This window comes from Chenopodium quinoa, unplaced genomic scaffold (assembly GCF_001683475.1).
Source record: "Chenopodium quinoa cultivar QQ74 unplaced genomic scaffold, ASM168347v1, whole genome shotgun sequence".
Classification (NCBI taxonomy): domain Eukaryota; kingdom Viridiplantae; phylum Streptophyta; class Magnoliopsida; order Caryophyllales; family Amaranthaceae; genus Chenopodium; species Chenopodium quinoa.
In genome coordinates, this window is record NW_018743845.1 from 14,887 (window position 1) to 21,086 (window position 6,200).

Below are 6,200 nucleotides of genomic sequence, written 5' to 3' on the forward strand. Positions count from 1 at the left end.
AGGGTACCTACCCCCATAGGTGTGCAAAAGTAGGCCAAAGACTTGTCTTGTCAATAAAAGCAAAAAATCATCCCAATGGGATTAATTTGTACTATTTCACCTGCACAGTTGAGCAAAAAAACTCCCACTGGATTCTTATTTTACCCTTGAATTAAATGTGGTTACTTGAACCATAATCGTACGTTGTATCCAGTTTTAGTACTACTGGTGTTTTAGTGGTACATTGTAGTCTTTGTTAAGTACCACTGGGTGTAGATAGTTTATATAATCTAGTAATCCATAATTATAAGATTTATAAGGACACGAAATTGGTTTTTTAATTGAACCGCAGCATAAATTACACTGGTTACAAAAATTGCTACAATTTCTAATAGTAATTCGCCCCCCCCCCCCCATACACTAACAACAAGGCGGACCATGAACTAATTAACATTTGAAATACAACATGGCTAAAATTAAAATTGTGAGTCCAAATTTCACGATGTCACGTTTTGATGCTCTAACGCCTCCACCCTATGAACAACTCCACCGATGTTGTTCGGTGGTCCGTCCTTCACGAGGTCTGAGTCAACATCCCATTCCCAAAACCCGCATTGGCGGCATTTATAATACGACCTCTTCGAATTCAGCTCGAACATGGAGATAGTATTAATTAAGTATAGGTAGATTGTATTTGTGTGCATACAAAAACACTTTAAACATATCGGTACCCTATATTAGGCAAATGAGTTAAATCAACTATGTATTAAATAAGGAAACATACACAATTTTATTAACTAGGGAATTGCAATGGTACCCTAACCCAATACCATGGAACCCTTTGTATTACCAAAATGTACCACCTCTAGGTACTAGCGGGATTTTCATTGCATAATATTAGGTACATACACATAAGTGACTAACACTTGGTATTAAATAAGGACAGTAGGGTATTTCAATGGTATTGTTTTGGGAAAGTCTCGACATTCATGTCAACTTGTATAGTAGAGGACTTTACAAAATTACAAGTTTTTATCCCTTGGTATGTGTGTTTGTCCTAATTAAAAATCGTCTTAAGCAGTAACTACCATGATTGAGTACACCCTATATGAACACCTATTGTATGTCATATTTGTAATTGCTATATTATATTCAATAAAAAAACACAATGAGCACCTTCAGATATCTATGCTGCTTTATCTGTCTCTTGAATTTATCTTTTGACCATAAGATAAACACCAAATTCTACATGAATTGGGTATTCTTTTTAAGATGAAATATGTTTATGAGGGTGAAATGGTTAAAATGTCATTCTTTCTATTATGTGTGATTCAATTTTATTAATTTATGTTATCAGGATAAGTCATGGCGTGTACGCTATATGGTTGCAAATCAACTTTATGAGCTGTGTGAAGCAGTTGGACCTGAACCTACGAGGTATCTATTGACTATTTTGCTACTATCATCCTTTTTATGTCCATCATTTGCCTCAATATATCTTGTTGGTTATTATTATCCTGTTTAGGTCGGACTTGGTGCCTGCATATGTTCGGCTGCTTGGTGACAATGAAGCAGAAGTTCGTATAGCTGCTGCTGGGAAAGTGACCAAATTTTGCCGTATCTTGAATCCCGAACTTGCAGTTCAGCATATTCTCCCATGTGTCAAGGTATATTTGGATAGATGTCAATGTAGGTCGTTTAAATGATTTTATATTATTCAATTGAAGTTGTTGCCTTGTGTGTCTTATACATTGGTTGTTGAGCTTCCTGATGTACAAGCTTTTATCTATGCAGGAATCGTCATCAGATTCTTCTCAGCATGTTCGTTCTGCTCTGGCTTCAGTTATAATGGGAATGACACCAATTCTAGGAAAGGTGAGAAATCAATTTACTTGTGCTCTATATTATTTTACATAAGTATTATTTTGTAAATGACGTGTCGCCATTAATTGCAAGAAGTGAACAAATATCTGAAAACACAATATCGAGTAAATATTTCATATGAACTTGGATGAGGTCAATGATTATACAAACTCATTTACATGCATCTCAGCAGCTGTGTATAGCTGCATACCCAATCAAACACAGTTAAATTTAGCTGCATATACTGAAGGGTTCTTATTAGGACAATTGCTGATAAAGATTGGGGAATTTCCATATTCATTTTTTAACATAAACTCAAAGAAAACCTAACAATTAGGTCATATCTACTAGTTAAAACTAATTTGGATAATAGCAAACTACCTTAAATATGATCAATCTATCAAATCGATAAATTCATGACCAAAATTCTGTCATTTGATTTAACCATATTTATTTGTTATTGTAGAATTAATTGACCCCTCTACTAGTTCCCTTTCTTCCAAATCAATTTACTCTTGATTGAGGGAAATTCAATTACTGACCATTGGATCCTATTTGGAATTTGCTTCTTACAGAGGAATTTAGCTTTCTTGTTCTAACTAATAGAAGTAAAAGGTCTACATTGGAGTTCCAAACATGGATAAATGATTCAAATTGAATTTTGGAAGAATATGAAGTAAACAATAGAAAAATGAGTATATCTGCTCAGAATTTAGCTAATTGAAAATCCTTTACTTAATCTGTATATGAGGTGTAATATGAACCTTGCTAAGTGCACTCGCAATCTCATGTCTGACACAATTTGTGCTGTACAAAGGGGGTGATTATACATTTTTGAGGTATGTATTTGTTACAAAAAGGTTTATGCTGTCTGGGAGTCAAGATAATGATTTGGCAATTTTTGTAGAATTTTTGTTTTCTGGTTATTGCTGTTTGATTGGTTTTCTACTTGTCTTCATTTCATTAATTCGATGTGGCTGTAATGCCCTTTCATCCTTGAAAGTTGTGCATACGTTATCTTAATTGATCGTGCCTTTGGAAAGAAGCCAATTGAGAATATGCTATTTGTTTTTCCTATGGTGTTCAGTTGATCTCCTTTGCTTTTTTTCTTCCAGGATTCTGTTGCTAAGATCTGCCTCATATAATTTATGTTTTCTTTTATTCTGCAAGCTTTTTGGAGCTGTTTTATTGTTAATTATTCAATAGGAATTCCATTGATTGTCCTTCAATTGACTCGACCTTCTTGTACCTGGTCACAGGATGCTACAATTGAGCAGCTTCTTCCCATCTTTCTCTCTCTTCTGAAAGATGAATTTCCTGATGTACGTCTGAACATAACCAGCAAGCTTGATTAAGTGAATCAGGTTTGTACAAAGCGTTTATATATCTATTTGTTTTTTCTGTTTCTATATTTGGTTAGACCATTTTCTCTCAACTCATTTGCTTTGCTGTGTGCTTTTCTTTTCCCTTGATTTTTTTATGCGTCGTAATTTTCTTGTAACTTAATTCACAATGCTTCATAGTGCAGGTCATTGGAATAGATTTGTTATCACAGTCATTACTCCCAGCAATTGTTGAGCTTGCTGAAGATAGACATTGGAGAGTTCGATTGGCCATTATTGAATACATACCTTTGTTGGCCAGTCAGTTGGGCGTTGGATTCTTCGATGAAAAACTTGGTGCTCTATGCATGCAGTGGTTGAATGACAAAGTTTGTGAAACTAGCACCCTTTTTTTTAAAAAAAAAATTGACATGACTTATTCTAAAAAAGTAAATGCATATCTATATTTGATTTTATAATGTTTATATGATATCCTGTATAATACCATGACTCCATGAGTAACAAAATATATTATTCTAAATTTCTAATTACCTTATTTTTGAATATGGAATGTATATAGAAAGTCTCTTGACTTGAAGTATTCTAATATTATAAAAAGAAATATGATTCACTGTGAACCTGTGACCACTCAAGTCTGTTGTAAATATCTTAGCGACGTGATGTAATATTTTTCAACAGGTTCTAGACATGGCTACGAACCCGCACTATCTGTATCGGATGACAATTGTACAAGCAATTTCCCTGCTTGGCCCTGTCATGGGTGCAGAAATTACATGTTCCAAATTGTTACCAGTAGTTGTAACTGCATCAAAGGACAGGTATCTTGCTTTACTGCTCTCTTAATTATCTAAAATATTATCTAGCGGACTGCCTTATTTTTTTTTCAATACACAAACGGTTTGCTAATCTGAATTTTACACACTTCAGGGTACCAAACATAAAGTTTAATGTTGCAAAAGTGTTGCAGTCGTTCATTCCCATCGTTGATCAATCAGTAAGTAATTTCTTCTCTGGAAAATAATGTTGTTTGGTAATTAAAATTTCTGTTTGGCTTCTGCTTCTCACCCTATCTTCCATTCAGGGAGAAAGGGTAATGTAAGATTTTCAGTTAAAAATAGTGTGATTTGTTGTGTTAGTTGTTTGAATATACTTCCATATTCAAGGACTAAAGGGCAACAGAAGTAAAAAGTATTTGCTCTTTTGAGTATTTACGTACTAGTCTACTAGATGCGCTGTATATCATTGGACAGAAAGGTCTTTCTGATTGCAGTTTATTTATGGATTGGGTTTGCTAGGTTAAAAAGTATATCTTTTATCACTTTCCACTAACATAATTAGGGTTAATGGCGTAATGCTGTGCCATATTGACGCAGTGGACGGCGCAGTTTGATTTTGGGATCTTGTTTTGCTATTCCATATTCCTATTATGCTATTCCATGTTGTATATGATCCTTCTTCCCAAGTCTGAGCAAATTCGCTGATTGACTCATCAAGTTGATGACAACTTCCTCAGCGACCTCTCCCTCAATGCAGAGGGTAAAAAGGCTCAATCATTTTAGGAATTGAAAATGCTCATGATTATATGCAAGGTTGATAGTCATTGTTGTAAATGTAGCAGTCAGCTAGTCACATCATTTATTTGATTCCACGTTATATAAGATCTTCCTTCCCAAGTCTAAGCAACATAGCTAGTTAGCTTATCTAATTGGTGATAACTTTCTCACTGGCCTCCTATCCTTTCTGATGTAGAGGGAAATAATAATAAAGGCCCATATTTTTAGCAACCCAAAGATTTGTGCGTGCTTCCATATATTTTGAATTCATCATCCCCAAACAATCCACCAATAAGTGATGTTCCACGAGTATTTTGGAAGTCATTTGCTGCAAAGCTACTTTGAAATGCGTTGAGTTCTTACACTAACTTCCTTTTTTCAGGTGGTTGAGAAAACTATTAAGCCTTGTTTAATTGAGCTAAGTGAAGACCCAGATGTCGATGTCAGGTTTTTTGCTACACAAGCTCTGCAGTTGACAGATCAGGCTGTTATGGCTAGCTAGATTTTCTTTTTCCTTTATTCTTTTTTTGGGACCCAGTTGTGTAGCTAGATCTTTGTGGTATGTTATAGGCATTCTTTACCCCATCTTTTTAATTTTAACCCTCCCTCTGCAAAACTCAGCAGACGAAAATCTGCCTCTAGTGTTGTAATTTTGCTGGAATTCAATTCAGACTGATCAGTTTTGCTCCCATTAAATGTCAGCGAGCTTCAATGTCTATTGCCTGTGATCTTTTGTAAGGAAAAGACAACTACACGAACAGATTTTTAGAGGCCAAACTGAACTTAAGTTATCGTTGTTATATAATAATGTTTATTGCATTTTACTGCATCTCTGCTGGCTGCCATTGAACATTATTATGAGCATTAACAAAATCAAATTATCGAGCAGTTGGATATTCGATCTTTGTAACTGACCTGTTGTGATTTTTATGTAGTTGAAAACTAAAGTTTATACCTTAAACTGTTTCCTGCAAGATTTTCTCTTGGTATTTTTATTTGTACACATTTAAGTACCTTTTAATGAAATAGCAGCTGTGATCTACGCAGAAAACATACTTTGATGAAACTTTTATCCAAATTACACTAAAAAAATTACTTGTAATAATTTAATCTAGTATGATTAATCACTCTTAGTTTAATACGTTGTCATAATCTAATATACAATGGTACGAATTGAGGCATACTATTAAATGTGAGGATTTTTTAAAGGAAAATTTTGAAAGTATTTTGATGAACATACAAATTTTAGAACAAATGATTCAATAACTTTATTCTTTATCCTTACCTTTTATAAATCTAGGATAACTTTTATGAATAGTAGTTGGATATTTTACCCTCTTAAATTTTTACTTTTTTTTTACCTTTATTAATATTAATTATCAGGTTTAGAAAAATAATGTTAATTATCTCTTTGGTCAAGCTCTTAAAAATTGTGTGCAGACAAGTGCTTGGAATCCCATCC

At 34.0% G+C, this 6,200-nt stretch overlaps 1 pseudogene; it reads left to right on the forward strand.

The window, feature by feature from the left end:
• Window positions 1-1,309: 1,309 nt before the first annotated feature.
• LOC110685602 lies at window positions 1,310-5,347 on the forward strand (annotated as a pseudogene).
• Window positions 5,348-6,200: the final 853 nt, after the last annotated feature.